The sequence below is a fragment of the Temnothorax nylanderi genome, unplaced genomic scaffold, assembly GCF_030848795.1.
Source record: "Temnothorax nylanderi isolate EJ_2023f unplaced genomic scaffold, tnyl_v1.0 TNYL_tig0045_pilon, whole genome shotgun sequence".
Classification (NCBI taxonomy): domain Eukaryota; kingdom Metazoa; phylum Arthropoda; class Insecta; order Hymenoptera; family Formicidae; genus Temnothorax; species Temnothorax nylanderi.
The window spans coordinates 610,222-636,152 of NW_027249107.1; the positions used below are offsets into that span (position 1 = coordinate 610,222).

General features: G+C 41.1%; 1 protein-coding gene across 11 annotated transcripts in view; it reads right to left on the reverse strand.

Annotated features, from left to right (window-relative positions):
• LOC139771895 (neurotrimin-like) overlaps positions 1-25,931 on the reverse strand; it is a 307,135-nt gene that overhangs the window by 146,591 nt on the left and 134,613 nt on the right. For 2 of the 11 annotated variants that reach the window (XM_071705063.1, XM_071705062.1), the window contains one exon: positions 11,839-11,927. The exons of the other annotated variants lie outside the window; for them this stretch is intronic. The gene's annotated coding sequence lies outside the window, so the exon portion shown is untranslated. The remainder of the gene's footprint in view (positions 1-11,838; positions 11,928-25,931) is intronic. 11 annotated transcript variants of the gene reach the window in all.

Sequence of the window (25,931 nt, forward strand, 5' to 3'; positions counted from 1 at the left end):
CGATTACATCCCTTTCGACAGACACCGAAACGCTAACAAGTGCAAACTATGGCTTCGTACTACATTTGTTTATTCCTAGTCCCAGTCACAAGTAAAGGCCAAAAATAAAATGTTCACGTACGTCAATTAACTTTCCAATTAACATATCGATCATAAATATTTACTGCTGTGTATAAAATTATTACAACCTCTGGCCATACATAAATTTCACAATTCAATAATTACATTGCATTATATAAATAATCACTTTATTATTATACACAGCGCTCACACATAATAATTTTTATTTGTTTGTTTTATTTGTTGTTGACAGATAGATATGTGTTGTCAATTTTCATTTAATTGACGTATATATTCATTACCTTGCGAATGCGATTGAAATAAAATAAAAAAGGATCGCGCAGATACAAAAACAGATAACGATTTCTTCGATCAATTATCAATATTACTATTTATACTCGAGACAAATATTGCACGTACCCAGACATTATCTAACGATTCAAGCGCGGATTTTCACCTCCACTGGGGCTATGCGGTGCATTAATGTAATCCAAATGATAAACGATGTAGGAACTAGGAACAAGGTGCTGCTTTATGCCGCGAATCCTATATTAACAAAATTATTTCCTCAATATTCAATTGCGAATTCGACAAGAGATTTACGTTGTCGTCTTGAGAGATTACTGAAATTAAATCTTAATTTGCAGCTTATCGAGCACATCGACATAATTAACATTAAACATCGACAAATCATGAGAAATAATTGCGATTAGATTAAATTCTCATGTGAAAAATGGATTTCGATGTGAGTCAAGGAGTTTATGTGGATCATGCAAGTGAAATTTTCTGGAAAACGTCACGTCGCAACGTGGCGGAAAATTTGATTTCTCTAATGGGATCTTTCATCACGGCGCGGTGTTACATCCCGCAGAAAATACTTGGTGGAGTAAAATCGCGGAGTTTCGAACAATCTCGACATTAATTCTATCCTGCGCCGGCGGCCGAGCGCTCTCTTTCTCTTTTTAGTGCACGTTTATAGAAATATTTTCTATAAAGCGTGCTCTCCGGCACAATGGTAACCATGCTGGAAGTGAAAATACTTTGTCTTGTTTTCAAAGGGATTTAATATTTATCATAGCGAATGCTTAAAAGACTGTTGCCGACAGGTCTCATAATTTAAGTGTTCTTTCCACTCACGCTATTTTGCATGCTGTCTCGTCCAAGTGTGCCGCACATAGCGTTTCATATCGAAGGCGGTGCTCTCTTGCTCACGAGCGGAATCGATAGTTTTTGCGAATGCTGGAAATGCATATTCGCGACTATCGCTCGTCCGATCGCGGCCGCGGTCTTTTATTCCCCATTCGATATAAGAAAAAGTTACCGCGGTATAATCATTTTGTTATAAAATGGAAAATTATAACGGATGACGTTCTTACTATCTATTTCATCAAAAATCTGTTCCTGTTTTCTCGGTAACTTTATCTATATTGTTGCGTTTGCAATATATTTTTTTATTTTCTAACGAGTGTTCTATATATTAAAACAAAGGTTTCCTTTAATTACTTTTTAAAATGTTTTGTTGTATAATTTCTTATAATTCTTCGACCGACAATTACTAATTTTTATATTGAATATGATATCGTTTCACGGATGAATAACGTTAATATTTGTCCTGATACTTTTTTATGATTTTCATATTATTCGCAAACATTTTTTTTAGCTGCCGCGGAGAACACTGGATCGTTGATGTGAAAAAATAACATTCCGCGCGATGCACGATATAGCTCTAATCACGCTTATTGTTAGGACAGACCGATTTATTTTCCTGTGTGCCGTGTGTATACTTTTCTATCAAGTAAAAACATCAACGAATCTAATTAATAAAACAAATGCGCCTTTCATGTCCTCCGTACGTCTATTTATCGCCCGAAGAATTAATCCCCATACGTCGCTCGTCGCGAAAATTAAAAGTACACTTTCCCTCATCGCGATCCGTCTCGCTAATAAATTACGCGTCTGATTAACGACGCCGCCGCTAAACTGATCGATCGTGGGAACTGATAACCGTGCGAAATCTATACAGATGAATTAACTTTCGCAAAAGGATCACAGTCTGAGCGTTGCGCGATATTAAAAATGGGGATGCTCCGTTATTCTTGGTACTGAGAAACTTCCTTATCCATATTATTGATTTGATTTACTTAAATCTCTTCAGGGCTGGAGATAGTGGAGTATATATTCTGTCATGTCGCACGACGGATTTTCATAGCTTGCGGCTTTCCTTTTTATTCGCGTTCGCGGACGACGAGTATGTCGGAACTCGCGTGTCTTGCGTGGTACGCTTAAACGGCTTTTTAACATTCGTCGCGTGTACACTTCTGTGCTTGTGAGCGTGGGGGCAGCGCTCCTGTAAAAAAATACACACGTACTCTCGGCTAGCTGGTCGAAAGGGACGGGGAGAAAATCAGAAGGTTTTATAGAACCGTACGACACATACGTGTGTGTGTGTGTGTTTGTACGTAGATTGCCTGCAGTCTTCCTTTACGTGCGGATTTTTTGAGCAAGTTGACTTTCTCTTAACAAGAATACCGAGGCATAGATAGCTTTTTAGATCATAAACAATTTAAAAAAAATAAGTATACAAAAAATTGCAAATAAATTACAAAATTAGTTTTTACTTACATTCCCGTGCACTTTACTTTAAATTAGAACCCTTGTAAATTACTTCAAGACAGCTCCGAGTTTCGTAGATAGAAAGAAACGAATCATTTGGTGACATATGTCAAGTTTATAACGGTGAACTCATGAACTGTAGTTAAATCATAAATCCTATGACTGTAACCCTACGAATGTAACTCTGTCACGTGTAAATACGCGACAAAATTATCGTATAGTTGTACGAAAAAAGACAAAATAAGTATAGATGGAAAGATTTTAGTGTAGTAAAAGTAAAAAGTTCGGTTGTTAATTTGATTTAACTGAATAACACAAATTCACGTTAAACATTGCGTTAAGAAGGACTTAAAGATATTTCCTCTAACAACATATTTTAACACAATATTGCAATATAAATCTTGCTATTAATGCATTTGCACGACCGTCTAATGTAACGAAATTCTGTGTCACAGCTCGTCTACATGCTAAAGAAACAATAGAAGTGTACGTATCGAATTTATAAAATTCTCATCAATAATGCTTTCGAGGAAAGCTCGTTATCATATTCATTATCGACAGAAGTTTTCACTCCCATGCAAAAATTGCATCCGCATAAGCTCTCGTTCAAGTACAGGAATATTAATGTACTTACATTGTGAATATGAGCACAAAGAGGACATCGGTGCGATAAGCGGCGGATCGATAGGGCCGGGAACAAGTCGTTCGTATGATAAAGTACTAAATTGCAGTCGCGGCAATATTTCATAACGTATCCACGCTGGTCATTATCGCGTTCTGCGAATTGTGACGTGTGTGTGAACATTTTCGAATCAATTAAGCGCACTCCGTGAAAATCACGAAAATCGCGCGAAAAACAGATCTCGTTCGCGGGAAATAATATCGCTGGCGAGCTGTTAACGAAAAAAACATTGCATGATAATATTCCCACTTGTGATTATGCGTAAGAGATTGTTTATATCTCCAACTGATGATATAAGTTTGCGTTCCTCTGCTTATATCAGAAGAGAGGAGGGAGGGGGAGGGAGAGGGGAGAGAGAGAAAGAAAGGAAAAAACGCAAACCGAACATCAAAAGCGCATAATTTCAGCTTAACACGGACGCCACTCGAAAGAGCACTTTTACCTTGCTTCGTTATTGGCAATAAACCTCAACCTGTTCTTTGCGTGTACACGATCTTGCGCGCGCACGCGCGGCCTCTCCTATGTTGCCTGTGCAATTCGTGCGGCATCGAACGGAGGTGCATTTAACTCTCCGCACGTGTGCGAGTTCACGAGCCATTGAGATAAAACGCGCAGTAAATAAACAGGGCCGCCCGCGCTATTATTTGCGACAAGAAATATCGAATCGGAGCGGTGGCGGGAAAGCTGACCGGATATATCGCACGCATGTACTCGCGTACATGTGTTTAAGTGATGCGAATATATCGCACGTAGCTGCAAAATGATCATGACACACAACACGCCTAACATCCAAGTTTCCGCTTACAGGTGTCATTATATTCGCGTTAAGCATTCGCGGTCATTGTGGCAAATTATTCATTCGCATTTGTCGCGTCCGTTTATTTGATTTGGCTTTAGTTTGTTGCGAAAAAAAAAACTACTCGCGTGCTTATTAGTCCTCTCTTTACTAATCATCTTTATTACGTAATGGTCGAGTGAGAATTTTGATTTAAGACCGAACATCTTTAAAGTCTTGCAATGGTGTGCATACGGGTATAGATAATTTAAAACAGTAGTATAATATTATTGAGTTGCATAATAAGTTTATACCACAGTGTCACAGTATGATTACATTTTCTCGTTATGAACTGGAATAATGATAATTTGTTGCCAGACTATCGGAAGTACATTTATCGAATTCGAATTGAGTTTGGTTATTAGTAAATTAAAATAATTATAATTTGTTGTTGGGCTATCCGAAGTACATTTATCGAATTAAATTGAGTAATTCGGTTGCTATTAAATTAATATCAGACGCACGATACACAAAGAGATATAATAACTTATCTACAATAGAATTTTCATAAGAATTTGGCTTTTCTGTCTTTTCAATCGTCTTCTGCGAAATCATCCTTGACGGGAAGTTCCGTGACCTAAATAACGAAAGCAGATATCTTGCGTAGCGAAGCGAACCAGGAATCGAGGATTAAAGAGTTCCATCGCGCCACAGGACGAGATATCAGATCGGACTGTGCCGCGGTGGTGGAAAATCGTCCAAGTTTTCAGGTCGACAGGGAGTATCAAGGAGGGGCGACTCAAGAGGCCGGCCAGGAAATGCAAAGAGTGCAAGGAAGAGAAGGAAAGGGCGCGGGAGCGAAGAGGAACCGGAGATCGGCATGAAGGAGTGCCAGAGTCTCTCTCTCTTTTGAGAGAGAGAGGGAGAGAGAGAGAGAGAGAGAGAGAGAGAGAGAGAGAGAGAGAGAGAGAGAGAGAGAGAGAGAGGGAGGGGGAGAAACGAGAAGAGAGGAACAATTGAATCAGTGAAATCAAGCTCCCGCGATCGAGAGGGCTGGTACGCGCTCGAGCGCAATCACGACCACTCGCGAATTTAAATGCCACCACCTCGTACAAGTCGACGTGCTCGACCACCGTGCGCGGCCACTGGAGACTGTGGAAAGGGACGGAAAATTTAACGGGCGTATGCGTGACACGACGCGATGCGCTCCATCTCCGACGAGCGGGTGCATCGCCATCTCCGGAGGTGCACATCCATTTGAGTTCGCTACTGGCGTGTCCGGCGTGTCCGACGTGTCCTATACGAGCTACCAAGATCTAAATTATACGAATAAATCCGTTTTTCTTTCGCTTCCTACCATTTGTTTTTATCCCTTCTGCCGAAACTATAAGTATGTACAACTGTGAATCTGTAGAATTAGAAATCTCAAATGCCTATGTCAAAGTAATTTCGAATAATAAATTTCGTGTAACGTTAGTATATTTTCATGTAACATCGCGTAACATACCTAGATTAGATTCAACCGTGACGTGATACTCGATATCGTTCAAGTCGCTGCTATGCCTGCAAATCTTGATTCATGCCTTAATATAATTTGCATTTCATCGGTCAATTCGGACAGGCGTGACGTTACGTTATTTTCACTAAAGCATCGTAAGGTTTTCTCGTGCTTCAGATTTTATTTACGGTTCACATATAATTGACGTATCGTAAAACGCAATATCGTGCGAGGAATATTTTTTTCTTTCTTTTGAACGTACGAAATAACTATAAAGAGAGAAATATAGCGTGTCTTGCAGTTACCTAGCAATTATACTAAATAAAACGTCGTCAACGCAATCATGTACGGTTAATAAAATTTCCAAAGGCTGTTCTCAATGATGTATAACCATTGCAATTATAATCGTAATCGCAATTGTAATTGTAAGAATTTCGAAAGTCACGGCTTAACGAACACTCCACCTCTCTGGAAATATCCGGCTTTAGTTTTCCGGTGATTCTTGCGCGTCGTTGCGAAGCTTTTGTTTCCAGCCAAAATAATCCGTTTACTTCTATCGGATAGCAGTTGACGATCGTCGATCAATTCAGCTATCCGAATTAACGACGTATCAAGAGCCAAATGTAGCTCTCTAATATTTACCGGATATCCGGGGGAAGCTAATCTTTCGATGCGAAATTGTACGTCGTCGTCGCAGCGTGTAATCGGACGAGAGGGACTCGATTGTACTAGATCGAGTGGGCCATCGACCTGCGCGCGATCGACCGGACTCAAATTTAATCTTCTAATCCGAGCAGAGAAGAATCGCAAGAGAAAGAAAGAAAGAAGGAAAGAGAAAGATAGAGAATGTGCACAGCAGGCACGAGCAGTTTCCTTGCTTTTCGTCACCGTGTGCAGCTTTTTCGTGACGGCAAGTCAGTAGCGTCGACAATTTTCCATTGGACTCACTTTTAACGGAATTGGACGGCTCGCTCGGATTTTACGACGCCCAGCTCTGTCTTCCGTGTACGTTCGGTCGCTCGGATCTCGGCGTTCGGGAAAAATAGAGAAAAATACGGGGAAATATGTATATTGGCAAAGCCGTTCCGCTCACGCGCGTACGCGAGCTCGAAGCGCATATTGAGCCAACGTCTCATCCTGACAGACGTATGAGACGTTTATATGATATCCTCGGTGCATTTAGGACTGGCTCAACTTAGCTCTTGGATACATTCGATATGCCAGCGTGCATCCTATGTACATAATAAGCGAACTCAACTACATCGAGGCTTTTGCGAGCGACCTTGCACACACGGAATAAATTCACGTCTCGGTCAAATTTCTTAGACAACTCTGTTTATCCGTCACGCATCAGCGTTGAAGTTCGTAAAAATTATTGTAATTAATCATCTCGATGACGTGCGGAACTGCATAGAAAAGCGGAGGAAACAATTTGGAAAAAAAAAACAGTTAAGTCGCTTATTCCTACCGGCGTATTTTATTATCAAGACGCGAGGTCGCGCATGTGCCATGATTTTCTTTTATTCGTCAACTTATCAGAGAGCGGAGAGTATTCTCAGGATGGATATACCGAGCGAAATATAGGTCACCGACGAGGACGAGAACAATTTATCGTACCATTGAGTTTTGTTTCCCCCGTTTTCCACTATTTGAATTACGGAAGTAATTCAGTTAGAGTCCAAAAGGTACATACAACATCGAATCTGGTGTTACCGGTAGCGAGCGGTACCAGAAAACGCGATTGCGACGCGACGGCTTTCACGAAACAATTTCTACGTGCGAATGGCCGCCCGCGCACGCAGATTTCTACTTGAAAAATGGCAGACGTCTCTAGAAAATAGTGACAAAAAGGCAGCGCTTTTTTATTCGCATCAGTGTTTCCCGCGTAGGACTCCGGCATGTACATTTGTCGGACGTCACGGCACGCCGCGTGCAATTTCCGCGGGCGACCACTCGAAATTTTTCTCCCCAGCCGCGCTAGACAGAACGAGCACTTAATACGTAACGCAAATCGGGGAGGCGAGCACTGATTCACGGGGTACGCGGGGCTATGCGCTACCCTAGCCGTGGATACCAGCCACGTTATTTCGGTCAGTTACTGGTCGGTAGCGTGCAAACGGCCCGCAATTACTCCGCTTTCTAATTTGGTTCTGGCCGTTCTACCGCCGATCTAACGATCAAATCACATGATCACCAGCCGAAGGACCGAGGGTAGGTTAAAACGTGCCGTAACGTAAGCCGATCCTTCACTTCACCTCTGTGCTTTCGCGATATGATACTCGTGTTCTTTCACAGTTATGAGGAGGTTTCCCTATCGCGCGAATAATGTATTGACGTTGACGTTAAAAGATGGAAACCTTATTTTTTCATCTCAGTCTTTACTTATTCTTTCTTATAAGCAATTTATTTTATTTCTATCTTTACTTTTGAGTTTTATAAATTCTAAGAGATATATAATATAATAATAGATTAGACTAAAATAGGTAATATATGCTACGATACGATAAACTTTACTCCATTCTACTGCTCGCAAAATTGAAGAGAAAATGAGATTGTTATAAAACTATAATTTCGCCAAGGAACATGGCGTGCAATTGAGCAAGTTTCGCAGAGGTCTGTTGAACATCATCGACCGTCAATAATCCATTTAATCCGCAAGTAATTGACCACCGCGGCTCTCTAATCTCAGCGCTAAAGAATTCGCGAGTAACTTTCGAAATTTGTCGCGTTGCTTTGTACTTCGCACGGCGAAAAACTACGAGCAAAGTCCATCTTCGGGAAACATTGCTTTCGGGCGAACGGACGATCGGATGCTTTCTGCTTCCAATCGTGATTCTGCACGTGGACATTCAAGTTTTACGGAGCGTGAACGAAATACGTGGAGGGTGATGTGGGGAGGTTGGAGAAAGCCGAGGAAGGATGGGCTGAATCGAGAAGACTTTCGTTGGCGGCGATATTATAGATTCTCTTGAAGAGTGTAAGGTTGCTGCCTGGCAGCGATGAATGAAGCACCGCTACGAGAAACGAAGGAATATTTCTATCCGATGAACGTGATGGAGAGATTATCGATGCGGGTAAGAAAAAAGACATCGTAGTGGAAAGTACTAGTTTCAATCAGCAAGAAAGACATACACTGATATCGTGCAATGTATATTACAAGGTGTCTCGTAGTTTCTATCCGCATTCTGTTCTCTCGGGTATCTCTATTCATTAGATTATTCGCATCTCCACGACTATTATAGCGATTTGCGCCGCTATTAAGTTGAATTTGCATCGGACGCTGCTATATTTCATACGCTGTGGAATACTGAATGGTAACATGAAATATTTACTGAATCGTAACACGAGATATGACACATTTAATGTATAATGCATCAGCTGAACGCTCAGAATTTTTGCGACATTTTTCTATAAATCCTGCGAAAGATAGCGTCAGTGACTGAATAATTTCATCGATGCAATTTAAAAATTCATGCAATTATGGGTTAGAGAAATGCGATGTTTGCATGTTCCATTTTGAAGAAGAGTCTACAATGTTAGTGGATTTAAAAGTTCCGAAAATTCCTTCCGGCCTGCAGTTTTAATAGAATTAAGAAATCGTTTTATGCGTTCGCAAACAGCGGGTCTTTTTAACCGGAATTTCCGACAGACCGAGCGCATTTGCGTAAAAATGTGTTACGTCGGACAAGCAGCGGAATACCTTAACGTTGAATAACATTTGGAGCTCTTGTTATTCTGTTAAAAGAGATCGTATCGTAGATAATATTGTATCACCAAATTACTTCATCTTACGCTATGGTGAAAAAGAAAATAACTAGCCAGCACTATCTATCTGTTTTATGCGCTTACATACATGTGAAACACTTGGCGAAACAAATTTCATCACGTAACGCGCGAAATTATTTCACACACGCGACAGAGAATAACTAAAATTCCTGTAACCGTATCTGGTGTCGCCAGAAAATGCAGCACCCGCGCTAATATAAAACAGAAACGTACTCGACCGGTTTCCCTCGCTTTTCTCACCCTCGTCCTCCTTTCCCCACTCTCTAACGCTGGGTCATAATAGTTTCCGCCGAAAATTCATGTCCTAAAAATGCGCCATGACATCCATAAAGTCTGCCAGTCGTGAAAATTCGGGAGCGACTACAGCCGACATATACAAATATGGGCCTGGTATACCGAATTCCGAGTGAAAGCACTAAAAGAAATTTATTCATAGCTCGCATCTATCCGCGGGATAACATCTTCCGGAGCCACGCTTCAAGAAATATATACGTCCGCGGGAACGTCACGCGTTCGCGCTCGCGCTCGCATCGAGAATGCGTCGTGTCGTACCGCGACGATCGATCGTTCCTGCCGTGGGGTTCTTCTAGAATCCCTTTCAGGAATCTATGAATATTCAACGGGGAGAGGGGTATTTTCTTCCCGTTTCATGTTCGTACTTTTTGCAGGGCAGTCGGTTCATAATCTTCCTCTCTCTCTCACTCATTGGGTTAAATCAACATTGCTCGTGTGCCGCGTGTGCGGCGCGTTCGTTAACGACTGATCGACGCGCGCAAGCAAATCCGGTCGATTTAAACCGCTGCGTCGACTAAATTTCTCGCGTCCTTTTGAGACGCGTAGCATGCTAAAAACTTTCTTTAATTTTGCACGTCGTGGCTAAATGCGCGACTAAAAGGCAAATGAAAGCTTAAACGCGAACAGCAACCGTCGAACTCTTATAGCTCGTGAATACATAATGCAACTCTCTTCGGCTACAAATGTAATCTTGCATAAAAAGAACAGCAGGGGATGCACGCTAGACTTGAACTTCCGCAAATAAAAATTGTGGAAACGACGAGAAAAAGAGGACTTTTATTATTACGCAAAATGTATGATGCGTAAGACGACGCGTCGAATATTTCCTAAGAATCAGCGAACGTACCAAGGGAAGGATCGACTCTGCGTTTGCTAATTAACACACGTGTTCTTGTGTAATGAAAGCGAATTCGATAGCCGCGCCTGGACAGTCGTTACAACCGGTTGCAGGCCACGGGAAACGCTGTTTTCACACGTGTGGTTAATGAATGCGGGAACCCGTAATTAGTTATTGGTTTTAGCATAGCAGACATACGTTTATGCGCATTGTGGACCAATAGCCGTGGCAACAGACCTCCGGATGGCACCTGACGCAACACTGCCGGCCGCATACTAATCAGAACCGCTACGGTGGAAGTATATAAGGATTGATGCAAAACCCTGATCCAACGATCCTGTGTGTATCCATATAAAAAAAAATAAAGAAAAGAAACACTTTATTTTTCGGAGTCTTGTCAACGAAAGGCAAATGACACGATCGTGCGTCATTTGCAACTGCGACGTGTTGGAACAGAATTTAGAAGTCACGTCGCGAAGTCAGTCAGGTCAGGTTCGCGCTCGCTTTTGCCCGAAATAATTAGTTGGGACAATTTTATGTCGCGGATGCTAGTGCGAGACTCAACGGAAATATCGCAGGATATCAGTGCCGACGAGCCGCCTCGTCGCGTCGGTCGTAACGTGATTCCGTGACCTGAGGTTAACTGCATCTGCTGCCGCGAAACAAACTGAATACTAATAACGACGTCTCTCTCGCGCACGCCGCGCGCCGCCGTATTACAACATTGAGTGCCAAGTGTGGCCCGATGTCTGCTATATCACGCCGTGTATCTGCAGCATCCACCCTCATAGATCTGATAGGCGAACTAGGCCACATCTCTCTCACTTCTCTTGCCTTCCCGCCGTCTCGCACTGACGTACCGCTACGATGCCACCGTTTCTGCGAGGACTCCGCGAGTTAATCTGTCACATTTCGCGGAATATCGTTGACAGCGACGAGATATGCGCCACGTGCCGTACGTGATTCGTCTGCCTAATTAGCTCGCGGGTATAAGATCGTCTCGCAGTTTTGCGCGGATAATATGTAACAACTGCCTTAGATCTGCTAACTGTTATTTGTCTGACGAATTCCGCCCGCCGCGCCGCACCAATGTAAAATCGCGCACCTATGTCTGTTTGCCTTTCATAATTAGCTGCAATCTCACCCTACCGTTTTCCTTAATTAATTCTGTGTCACATATGTGGAAAAGCGTTTTCTCCTAATATCGGTATGCCCTAGACACCTACGTTCTAAGATAAATTTCATAGGAGTGACAATTCACTTACATGTTATAATATTTAGTATTTACTTACGTAATCTTCATTTTTATTCTCACGTCGGATCAATGTTTCTTCCCAAAAATAAATACCGCTTACACTATTTCCGTATTGAGGTCACTTACCTAAAACAGAGAGAAATATTTACAGTTCGTAACATCGTCTATAAAAGTTTTGAGGAGATGGTATAAAGTCAGAATATATAAGTTCATACGAATAAATATAGAAATCTATATAAAAGTCATTTAAAGAGAAATAACTGCGGTACTTGAAGCATTGAATAATTAATAATAATAATTAATACTCGATATGAATCCGAGAATAATCATATTTCTTCCAATATACGCAAGAACCCCTCGACAAAAGATAACACCTAAATCGAACAAAAAGCCAATCCATCATTCGAGCTGGATACGATCATCCTCCATCTCGTCGTTTTGCCGACCCTCGAATCGACTGCGAGTAATAGACCCCTGGCAGCGAGATTCGAAGCCAAACGTTGCCGTTCGCGCTCTCTCGTCGGTGCATAAATCCGTTCGCGGCAATTACGGTAAAAGGGCGGTTAATAATTGACCATTGGGGAATTATCAAATATTTAGGAGCTGCATGTGGCAACAGGGTGGGGTGGAGTGGGGTGGGGTGGGGGGAGGGAGGGAGAGGACGAGATCCTCTGACCTCACCCCCCAGCACTAACCACCCGAGCGTCCAGCCTGCGGGCTTCTAGCATTTAATGGCAATGCGGTTTACGTCGGCTAGGCTCGTGAGGTCAGGACAGAACTTTCCCAGGGATATTTGTAGGTTAGTTATGGCTTTTACACGCGAGGTCCTGGCCGGGTCAGGCCGCATTATGCGGTACTCGCAAGGCGCGCGTCGCGCTACTCAATTTAGCCCCGGCTACTCCATGGCAAGGTGGGTGTGGCGGTGGAAGGTGGAAGCTTTCGCCTAGTGGACGGAGTGGACCTGCAGTAACGATACGATGCAGCGTGTCGATCCGAAAATTCTTAGCGTCTCGATCGAGCATTCAAACAGCCCTAGTAAGTAAATATCAGTTCGAATCGTACGAATCGGATACTTGGACTAGATTCGAATGCGGGAGTTTTGATCCGAAATATTCGGATACTGGAATTTCTCAAATATCGAATTTTCTGTTACATTGTTAGCTGATTCGAGCATGCCTGTCGGTATCTAAATATCGGGCAGCGATATTATCCTACAATGTAATTCCGCCAAATTTTACGGAAGCTATTAATTTAATAAACATATTTATAGCGCGCATAGCGCAATGCACGAAACGGGGTTGTATAACGATACACGAAACAGGGGAGTTAATTAACGACATAAAAGATACTCGGATCTTATTTTCGCGTGTACGGCGCGAATGTGAACGATCGTATTAAAATTACAATAGAAATACAGAGCGCGACCAGGACATTGTAGTTTTGCGTAACAAATGGCAGAGGCAAAGCCTCTTATCCGCGTCGCTAGTGTTTTGATTAAAACCGCTTTTAATGAGACCGCTGTTGCGCGCTATCCGACTATCAAAACGAGCGTGCGCGCGCGCAATGTCGGCATTTAACGTCCGCTAAGTGCAGAGTCTTTCATTAATTGCGGTCAGGATAAAGGCTCTTGTTTTGCATGCAAACCGACATAGCCGGCGGTCCGACCGCCGCGCGCGGCGCCCACGCCGTCGCCACTGCGACGGTGGTCGGGGTCGCTTTGCTGTCCGGCCTACGTGACATCATCGAGAACACCTGCACACGAACGGACCATTACACCGGCCGACCGATCGCCAGCTCGATATATCACGCTTTCGTGGTCTCGAGACGCCCTCGAGACGCAAAATGCGCGCGTGCTCTTCCCACCTATCGTCGATACAATCGATACAGAGAATCGATATGCCCGAATATTTACTACGTTTTCGGTCTGGCCGCAGGATTTATCGCGTATCACGTACGGATTTCCATCGAACAATATACGTAATCCGTGGAATTCAATTTACGGTGGGAGAATGAGCGCCGATCGATCGGGGGCGATCGTGTTTGGTGGTAGCGCCAAAAATTGAAGGCCAGTTTACCGACTCGCTCTTCATCCTCGATATATCGGGCTCCAATGCCGATACGCTATATACTCGATATATGGTTGCTATATAAGCTGAAACGCTATATATTTCGAGTGTAGTTGCTACAAGCATGAGCTTCATCGAGTTTGCCGGTCTTTGTCGTAAATAATAGGTGTCAAGCAACTTGAAATTGATCGAGTTACGGAAGAGACCCGCGGAAGAGACTTCTAATTGAAGGCGGGCGCGCACGCGCGCGCCTCAGGATCACCCTTGGAAAACCCCCACCGGCTTACGAGAAGTACTCGTCCACGCGCATTTCCCAATTTGTTAATGTTCATTCGTCGTGATTACGCGAGCGCGTCCTGTAATTCCCGGAGCTTCTTCTTCTCCTCGTAATTCCAAGACTCCTTATGGATCTTGAGAAAGGCCGAGCACGTACCTAGTTTCGTCCTGTAATTTGTGACTGGGGGATTGGAGCTCGGCAATACGATAGTGGACCGGCAGAGGGGCGGGCTTGCGGGTCAGTAGCATCATTAACGTCGAATAGGATATTCGGGCAGTTTCGCGCACACAGTTTGGCCTTGGTTGAGTTTCATCTGAACGGCTCTCCTCCATGTAATTAAGCTACGAATCGGTATGAAACGACTAAAAGCTTCCGAAGTACAGCGGCGTCCGCCCGTACATACACCGTACATCGTACGTCCGTGCAAACACACACGCACCAACACACATTTACACCAACACTTAACGCCGTGTTGAGAGCATAGTTGGTGTTGATCACGCAGGAGCGTGAGATACGCGCGGCCGCAGAAATTCCGGACGTACGTAAGCCGATTTACGTGGTTTGAGGTCCGAGCAACGCGATTAATTTCCAAAATCGTTGAAGGAGAGACAGCACGAGAGTGCACCGTCAAGGGTTACTTGCAAGGGTCGAATCGTTTAGAAAGTTTTGATTGTCTATTAGCAACGATAAAGAATATCCATTTTAAAATAACATGATATGAAAAATGTATCCATAACAAGTTTATAGAGATGTCTCTCTCCAAGGAACAAATTCGATTTATTTCCAAAATATTCGACTAAGTATCAATAATTTGTATAATCAACATGTACAAAAGTATGGGTATATATAAGTAGTTTCTTATTTAAAATGATCGAAAGTTAGAATAACTCTTTTTTAGTATAGATTTTTCTTCTCAGAGTGTCCCATATTAGAAATTCGCTGTCTGTTTTGTATTGTCGAATGAAATATAGCTCTCAAATATGTCGAAGCCGAATAGAATAAACCAGCTCGTCGAATCGACATTGTATCGATTCACGATAATAATGCAGACGTAATTCTGTTTTTGTAATTTTTTTACGCGAGACACGCACTTTATTTTCTCATTTTACATAAATGGACTGTGGTCTCGGCTCGGTTTTATCGCATATAAATGGAGAACTTGACGTTTTTCAAATGGAAAAGGTAAATTGATTTTGACTCATAACGGAAATACGTGCGAATATCGCGATAAATGTAATAATAATATGGATAACAATTTCCAGATTGGTCGTATTCGCGAGAGAAAGTGCTAGAAAATAATGGAAGCCAATTTCGAATACTTCCGATATTTTCGTAATAGTCATAAGCGAGGGACGCGAACGAATCTCTTCCGAACAACGGGGGGAGACAAATATCATTATATCATAGGATGTCATTATAATGCCACCGGGGAACCTTTCAATGGCCATCGTTATCCCTTAATTAATTATCTATCATGTTCTTAAATAACGAAAGGTCAAAAAGGTCTGATCTCGTGCTCCATTTCCGAGGAAACAGCCGCGTCCGAGTTCGATGCGCAATTAAGATACCCTGGGGGATAAGAGAAATCCCGATTTGTGTACAATCGATACCGGGCAAAATTAGCGAGATAATTTAGATCGGCAATCGAGATTGCGCGCGATCCCAGGTAGGAGCGGATTACACACAGAAGGTGGTACCACCTAAATTCACAGACGGATTTTAAAGACAAGCCCAGCTGAAACTCACCCTTGACCTCGTCCTCGATTTAATCCAGAATGTATTCGCGTGTCTCTTGCCAACGGCAACTTAAAACTCGCTCGATTCTTGCCGCGATTACTAACGTTCGATAACAGTTGACGGACAGCCGGAATTTCGCTCGACGCGACGGCACGAATCGATACAACTGGCTCTCGGAGTTACTATTCTGTCCGTCTGGAACGCTAACTTTTTTGTCGGTTCCGTAAATCTTGAGGTCACTACGCCCCCCGAAGACAAACAGTTCCGGATTTTTAGCCGACGACCAAGGAACTCAACTGGTCAGTGAGTACGAGAAGAAGGACGATATTTTTGTCGAATAAACCTGATTGTGACTTAAGGATAAAAGTATCGTTGGAAGTACATCATCTCGTTATTCATTGCTGAGTGAAAGAGCAATGATTTATGTTTTTCTATCCAAAAGATAACTGTCGTCTGCAAAGAAACTATTCTTGCAACCGTTAAGTTGGTAAAAGATGCGCTAATAGCTAAAATACGCCTCATAAAAAGATTGTGTAAAATAGTTAAAAAATATAGAACGCTATTATTTATAATATATAAACTGCAGAATTTATATAAAGAAATTTAAGTGCAAATTACATCAAATGTGAGCAATTCCCATTATTATTTGCACACACGATTGTCGACGTTTTGCTATGAACAATGGAAATATACAACGAACCCGTCCGAGCACAGTCGATGAATAGAATGACAACAGGCGCAACGACACTTTCACGAACTATTAAATCCGAGTAATTGCCTGACGCTTTGCGTGATGGATATTTGCATTTTCGCAAATGAGAATATGAAAGAGATAGAGAGAGACAGCATTGAAATGCAAAAAATCGTATGTTGTTTTGGAAATGCCTGGATGAACGCGTTGTGTCGCGTTAAAGCAAGAAGATTGGGTATATCCGTTCAGTTGAGTTCAGTTGTTCAGTTCAATTTACTTTAGTCATATATACTACATATAGTAAATTTGCTCTACACATTAATGAAGACAAATGAGTTGTACTCCGAGACAAAAATTTTACAGTCGTATAAAAATAAAAGCTCATAACTATACCATATACTATTGGTACACGCATTTAGCAACATGATATCCATTAATTTATTTTTATTTTATCGAATTTTATTTTTGAAGAATAAATTATTTTATATATAAAATTCAAGATTTCTAATTATAATTTTATTATAATTTAAAGTAAGATTATCATGTTCTATTTTATGCAGCCATATTCCCCTTTCTTCCTGCGATAATGTACAAACACAGAAGATTCAACAACTGCAAGGTCTGCACACCGTTTTCCGCGGCGGCGATTCCGTGACGTGGAAAAAGCAAACCATTCTCCGTGGTGGAAGAGTAAAGACGGTAGACTAACAGACAGGAAAGAAGAAAGTGCCCGGGAAACCACGTGAAAACTCTACCTTTCCTGTACTTTTCTCCGAAGATTTTTTTAAGACGCTCCTCCACGTCCGTCCGGAGTTTTCACACTCATCGTGCTTCTCGCTTCGACCGCTTAAATAAGAAATACAATACGGAGCTTTTAACGCGGTACACGTTGCTGAAGAAACTCGTTTTATTTCTTTAATCCACCTTGCGAATCGACAATCTCGTCTTCAATTTCCTTTTGCATCCTTTGCAACATGGATGCATAGCATAGTAAATATGTGTTAATTAACGCTTGTGTATTCAGCTTGCGTTCTCCATGTAATCAAACATGGAACAAATATATCAATTACACGAAAACCTATATCGATCAAAACGGCTAGTGTCATTTGATTAGATAGTCGAATGTTTTACTTTGAAGAATATATATTTTTTATGGAGTAAATATTTTTTTTCATTAATACATCGTCGCATTTTTTCAGCGATCCTCTCTAAGGATGTTACGCGAATTTGACTGAACGATTCGAGGGCAAACCCATACAATACATGCGCAGGATCAAACGGCCCAAACCACCCTGTGGAAGTACCGAAGTGTTTTATTACTCACCAGTACAGCCGGTCCATAAAAAAGGTTTGTTTGAAAATATGCCCCCACATTCGGCAACGCGCTGCAACTTCCACTATGGGCGGCACTTTTTGAATGCATATATGTAGAGCGGAGTACGGACCGTATCGAGTGCCCGTCTATACCCATAAAATCTCATGCCAGCCGGGGCCTGTTATTTTGCCGTCCGAACGATCGAGTCCTCCCCGAATAGCGAAGTGCTTTATCTCCCACTTCCCGATATGTTGCATTAAAAAGAACACCCCGCCTCCTCGTGCGATTTTTTAATAACAAAACTCGCAATATTTATGTTTAAACATTTTTTTACAATGTGTGTGTGTGTGTGTGTGTGTGTGTGTGTGTGTGTGTGTGTGTGTGACCACTATCAGTAACTTTGGAAAAACCTGTCTCTTTTTTCAGGCTTTTTATTACGCAATGAGATGTGAGATAGAAAAGCATAGCCGTTTCTTTCTTCGACTATAAGACCGAACGTGAGGTAGTTTATTTATTTTTCACACATATTTTTTAAGAGACGAATAATAAATCGAAGAAGGAGATTGAAAGAAAGTAGCAGACTCAATCAATACATCAAATGTAACAATATGATGTATGCTTAGAATATAAATGAAATAACTAAAACGTGGCACAATACAAAAATGACTTTTTCCTTCATTCATATATTCAATCGGATTTCACTCTTATATAATTTGTCCTATATTTGATTCTGAAGTTAATTACATATAGTGATATTATAGAAATTATAATAGGTACCGCAGATTAATAGATATGTGGCAGTTTATTAGCAATTCTATAAATGTAAATAATATCGTTATTATACGTGTAATAACCATCTTTGGTTATTCTCTGTGAAACGGTAATTTACAATATATATGAATAGTACAATATATATGAAAGTTAATTAATTATTCCATAAATTAATAACTCTATGAAATAATTAATATTTTGCTATATAATATCTACCGCATTTATTCGTGATATAATTCCTTTTTTTGTATTCCCATAAAAAAAGCTTATGAAAAATTGAAGCAATAGAATAACACAGTCGTCCTATCTAAAAATAAATTGAAACCAGTTTTAAAAACTGTCCTACAAACGAGCGGGTAATGACAAATGCACTTGTGAAACGCATAGCGCGATCGAATTTGCAACGCTGATAGTCGTCGAATGCAATAACAAAAACTCGATCGTGCAATAGCGAAGCAATTTAGCGAGCGCGATATTTCCGTATTAATTCTAGGGATATTAATCAACAAATTCCATTAAAGCCGTGCGAGATAACTCCTGTCAAATCGTGTAATGTCGGATGGGACATTCGTAGATTACTATTAATATAACGCAACGCAAAATGGAGGGGTGTATTTTAATCCTTTTAATCAGGTAGCGGGATGCAATGGCTTAATTACACCCGAGCGTTATCGCGTACGAATGAGCTGGAAACCCCTTTATGAGATCGCACTCTTTTATTACGCTTTTACGGTGAAATGAATTTAGCGACTGCGATATCGCATGCGCGATGCGCAAACGCGACTCGGACTTTATACGAAGCAGCGAAAAAAATCTTATTAATGTTAGCCGCGCTAAATGCTTCATCGACACGCGTCGCTTTATCGCGATTGCATTGAACGCAGAAGTAAGGTAAGGTGTAAAGTAGCCGATGAAAATATCTGTACGGCTGCATTTATCTTAACACACGCGTCGGCGTCGTGATGCACAATTATATGCACGCTGGCTCATATGCATCGTACCGTTCACGTAGAAAAATTGAAATACAATGCCAAGTCTTCGCTAGTACACTGGTAATTTCACGGTAGTCTGCATTTCGTACTATCGGGCAGGCATACGGTAAATGACCATGAGCAGTGCTCAGGTGGCAGCGTGGTATTTAAATGACATTTAATAGGTCCTGTTACGCCCGCTCTCTATTTCATGCCACGGGCCAATCTTGAACGTCATTGTAACGACATCAAGCCGAAACGGATTAAGTACAATTTCGACACGCGTCGATACGACGTGCGCGTTATAAGTTCTCGGATTATTTTCCGGTATATATATCGCGATGCCAGAAAGTATAAAATTCTTACATATGCGAATTCTAAAATCAAACATATCTCTAATTCGAGAAATAGAAGATTAAATTCAGCCGAGACGGTGCGCGAGTGAGAAATATTTATGATCACGCCGATAGCGTGAACAACGTTGCAAAATAATTTCGATACAAATCGCTGTCGCGGCGATTTGTTAAATGGATCGCAAAAAGCTTAGTTTACCGAAAGCTGATGATGACGGAGAATGATGGGAACGTGACTAGAATTCAATTAAATCAAATGGACCAGGGATGGAGCCGAGTTGTCCCCTCCCCCGTCCGACTGACGATTATACAACAGTTATCCCTTTTCATGCCTCGCACAGCGACCCCTTTCAAGCTGGACTGCCATAGGCGTACGTTGCTCGATGACCTAAAGTTTTAATGCCCGAATCAGTGAGCGCGCAGGATTTAATAGATGGCCAAAGCCACCCCCGCAGCCATTGCACTTTACGGTAAAGCCAGGGCCTTTGAAATGTCGCGCGTGCCATGCATCGAACGTTATTCGCAATTTATCGTTTCGCTCGGAACAAAGAGATCGCTCATCTCTCGTCAGAATTTCTTGTATATTTTTATTATTAACTTATGCACTGCATTATCCTGGAGTGAGCGTTTTGCCTTGCGCAATTAATTTGCCAAATGTGAAAAATGCGCAAAATAATGGAAACGTTCGCGTTGGTCGAATAAAGTAAAAACATAGCTGATGAAGAATTTGAAGATAACTGACAACTTTTTTAGGAAAAGTGCAAATAAACTGAATAAAAATTTTATTTTCAGAAAATTGAACAATTAAGTAATTGCGTAAAATTGCGTCATAACAGCAATGTTATTAAACGAGGATTGAAATCAAAACGTGCATAAACATTCTCTCGAACAAATAGTACAACCCATAGTTTACTTTACAAAATATATTCGATGTATATTTTTGAGAAAAATATTCGTTAAATCAACAAATACATTTGACAGATTTTGAAGACTTCCACTCTTTACGAGAAAGGTAATCTGTTTAACTAGAAATTTTATTTATCTGTAACGAGAATTGCTCTCAGCTTGAAAATAACGTAACATGAAAATAAAGCAACATCTAGCAAAACGAACCTAAGTTACTTCAATTTCGTGAAAAACGCACGAGAGACAATAGTCACTCAGTAAAATCTTCACCGAAGCATGCGATCGATACTAAGCCGCTGGTCGCAATACAAGCGCAATGATCGGGAATCATTCGTTGGCGAATTCCGTGTCTCGAAGGAGTTGGGAGCGCGCTGTCGATTCGCATGTCGGATTACCAGCCGCGTCGCGCAATTTTCAACAACATAATGCCAATATACATTTGCATCCTATAGTAGGCCACGGCTTTGCCGCCGCAGCACCGCGGTTTCGTGCCCCGGGGCCGTCGCCCGTTGCAGCTATATTATGCACACATGACACACGGACGCGACGGCGAGAGCACTATTCCCGCGCGAACGAATGATACGTGCGTAATCGGGCTGCGGCAAGTGCGGAGGCTATTTCATCTCTCTGTTTATATCGTCCGTCGCATGCGTGCGAAAACGAAATAATTCGGCAGTCTGCTTTATTAGATCTGGTTTCGATTTCCCGTCGTCGTGAAAATATTCTCATTTCATCCTTCGAGTAAGAAATGATTCTGAGCTTTATTCAATCTCTTTAGTGAAAAATCTATCCCTAATAAAATCGATAGTAAAGTCGGTAGTAAAAATGTATGTCGGTAACATTTGTACACTTTTTTAACCGTATCCGCGTTTCGTTGTTTCGTATCTCACGTGGAAAAAATTGGTGCATTCGAGGCGTTAATGGACCATGTTCCTATCGATTCTCTTCTTTTGTTGAGTTGCACATCCAGTTTGAAAAGTTACCAATAAAAGGCATAGCGAGGCGCGAGAGAATTCGCCCGACCTCTATGCCGCAGTTTGTATGTAAATGCATGCGTTACAGCTTACAGCGCGTATGCACGTTTTATATCCCCGACGGCGGTTCAGCTTGTACACGCGATTTTAAAATGCACGACACTCGTCGCATGCGATGATATTAAATATTTACGGCAACAATTAGTTAGTACAATTTATCTTTATCTCAGCATTGTAATATCAACGCCGCGATACAAATTCACAATTAGACCCGACGTCGCTAATGACACGACGCGTTCTTTCGGCCTTTTCATTCTCGGGTACTCGTGAAATTCTCTCGGTAAATGAACATGTACTTCAATAGACAGAGAGAGAGAGAGAGAGAGAGAGAGAGGAGAGAGAGAGAGAGAGAGAGAGAGAGAGTGTAAGAGACAATTTGTGTCTATGGGGCCTCATTTCGCGGACGCGTGCTTTGTATACAAGTTTCGCTGGAGCGTGCGCGCGCGCGCGCGTAAATTCATGGAAAAACAATTAGAACTGTTGGCGTGAGCTTTATCACGCCGCAGGATTTACTGCCACTGATCGGAAAGATAGAGACAGCAACATCGGAAAATCAGCCCGGCCCTTCGATTTTCTCGAACCACACGCCCCCAACAAACTTCGATAGGATGACGGAATCTACCAACACCGCGTGCCAGCGAGAAAAACAGAAAGAATGTTATATACGGAGTTTCTCGTAAGATTCTACAGGATTAAGCTTCAAGATGTCATGGCAAACAGCTATTGAATATTTATCAACAATTTTAATATTAAATATCTATTTAAATTTTGCCGTTTTGTCATGTTATGTTACTCGCAAAGCCATTGCGAAAATATTCGTTTCTGAAATTTGTTGAGAAACGTTCGCTAAATATCATCTATCAGCGATTTGTAGCAAATATATAAAGTCTTTCGAGTGTACGAGATCAGGCAAATCGAAGGATGCAAAAATCAACGACGGAGAGCGAAAGAGTTGAAAGAAAACGGTGAATTGTGAGAGGTTTCGTTCAGCTACTTAAAAACAAAAGATGATACGTGTTCACCATGGCAACTCGTATGCACGCTAGCTTGTGTAATATCAGCATAAGGGATTTTGAAGTCACGTCACATTACGATGCGTACTGGTTACATGCAGGTACGTGCATTAGCATGCTGTATATCGACAAATCGCGCATGCAGGCGATACATACTAATCTACAGTTTCTCATTAGTCGGAAAGCCATCTTAGCAACGTAATCATTCGATCTGATTCAGTCCCCCTTAACGTGACCGTTTAAGCGATAAGCAGTAATTAACTAATTTCTGCGCTTTCAAATGCGTTAATCTCAGAATAGATCCTCATGAATCTCTTTTAGCAATGTTCTAATAACAGAGTGGGAAAAATCAAAATAGAAACATATTAAAAATAAAATATTGCACTTTTCTCTCAAAGCGTTTCGCTCACTTTTTTAACAGCTGAAAGACGTACGCTTTTGAAGATAGAAGAGAATTGAGATTTCCCTTTTAAAGAACAATCCAATTTAATCCAGTAATCCAGGAAGAGAGAGAGAGAGAGAGAGAGAGAGAAAGAGAGAGAGGGAGGGAGCTAGGGAGAGAAAGCAGAGGAAGATTAAGCAATAAAGTCTTGCCGAGATTCGGATGCCGAAAAATAGCATTTCTGTCGGCCGTTAAAAGATGCGCGTGCCCTGATCGATACGTTACTTTCATGGGATATCCAATCTCGTACGTGCAAATCGTATCAAGCATGTTGGACTTCTCTAAAGAAAGCGATCCTTCTAAACTGCAACGGTGCTGGCAACAGAAACTCGATCTTTCTACATGCATCGAGTACATGCTCCGAGTATATACTCGTATAGTTTCATAGGGGAGATGCGCGCTCACGTGACCATCGAGGAATATGATACCACGTATACAGGATGCCCTGGAGAAAATACTCGACGGCATAATACTTCAAGGAATTATTCAATTTTATCTGATGGTAAGCAAGGATTTTTTATTAGAATTCAATTACGGAACCATTCGATTATATGAAATTAAAGAATCGCAGTACGGCTTGTATTAATTATTCATTTAAATAAACAAATGTTCTTGAATCATTCTTTGATAGATACCATCAATCCGTTTTATTATTTAATTTGATAACTATATCCTTGTTAATAATTGCAAGTATCAATTTTTTAATAAGCTCTACAGGAATTTGTGCAGAGAATTTATTAAACAAAAAATATAATTAAAATATTGTTTCTCTTATGTATATAAACCATTATACTTTTTTGTAACTTTAAGATAGATAAATTTTTATTTTCTTGTTAGGTATCTTGTTTATTTTTCGAAAATTAAAACGTTAAAAACTTTGCGCTTATAATTTGTTCTAGAGTTAGAGAATCATACAACAATTAATTACAACAAACAAAGTGTACCGCTAAAATTTAATTCTTAAATTCTATTGTGAATATGGATAAATTTAGATGCATGCTATGTCCGTATATGTATCGCACATCGCAATTCATACAACACGAACAATATGCGAGTATATCTTGTTCGTGATAAAGTGCCAGGCCATAGTCACAGTATACGAAGCATTTTCGGAGAATCCAATTTTCCAAGATTCTCAGCACCTTAACCCGGTATTATCTCTTAAGCGCGCTTGCTCCATAATCGCCTTGGCTAGGCCAGGACACGAACGCTTAGTAAACACACCTATTTCACAACCGTAAATCGCCGACGTAAACGGCGATGAGGCATGCTAGATCCCAGTGAAACATCGAGGATATTCTTCCCATGTAATCACATATCTGTGGTTTTTACGCGGGAGGTAATAGCGGTTGCTCGAAAATATATTACGTAAAATTGAAGCGATCGAATTTACGAATCATTATTGGAAATAACACGCTTAAACGGATCGGGATGATGATGCGTAGCATTATGCGAGTGGCCCGATGAAAATTGATAAGAGAGAAAGAGAGAGAGCTCGCGGCTGTATGTATATATAATATTTCAATAAATATACATAAATAACATTAATCATGTCGCACGCTCGTGTAATGAGAAATATTACGTAAATGTAACGCGAAGCGCATCGTATTTATTAAAATTTGTATTAAAATATTATGGCGAGATCGCGCGCAATTTTAATCATCTCCCGATATACTGTATAAAAACACGAGATATTTCACGTAAAAACTGAGACATCCGTGCATGCAGATAAGAACATGGTCGGAGGCTCCCGATTTACGCTAAAACCGCCAGTCATAATCAGGGGGTTGGTTGCTAAGTTATTACATTGTTTGCTCAAAAGCTCCAATATCTACCTACCCTTCGCTGTTATCTTCTTTGCTCGTCTTTCATTTTAGGCGAATTCGCTTAACGATATAAAGCGAAATATTAATCTCTCCTTAAATCTCTGATATAAGTCATACTTTATAAAAAGCTTTTCCAAAAAGTTATTTTAAACTTTTAATATTACTCGATCTAAAGATATTATTAATTACTATCGATATTCCTCCTAATTCGTGATAAATGAAAAGGAGTAAGTTATTAAATATTGAATATATTATATATTTCAAAACCTCGATGGATGGATTCAATATAACATCATTATATTACATTCTTTTCTGTACTTTTATAGCTGTCTATAAAAAATGTTATTTTAATAAAATATTTCCGTCGAACCACATGCAGCACATGAAGAATGTATTACCTCCGTCGTGAACTTAATCGAAACTTCAATACTGAATCCATGAATAATAGTGTCATCTAACTTCATCTATAATCTACAATGAAGTTTAAGGCTATTCCCAAACCCGTTTGCAATTCCAAATTGTAGGATGCGCCATCGGGCTGTCGAAGCAAACGATCGAACTGTAATAATTGTTTGGAGATGCAACGACCTGCCGTCTCTCCACAAGCGGTGACCGTACAAGGGAATTTGTGATTTCGGTTCAACGACCATTCGTCGAACATAATCTTTATTGTTCCGAATGCTGTCAATGCGAGTCTCCAGCGAATCCCCCACCGAATATTACGGATC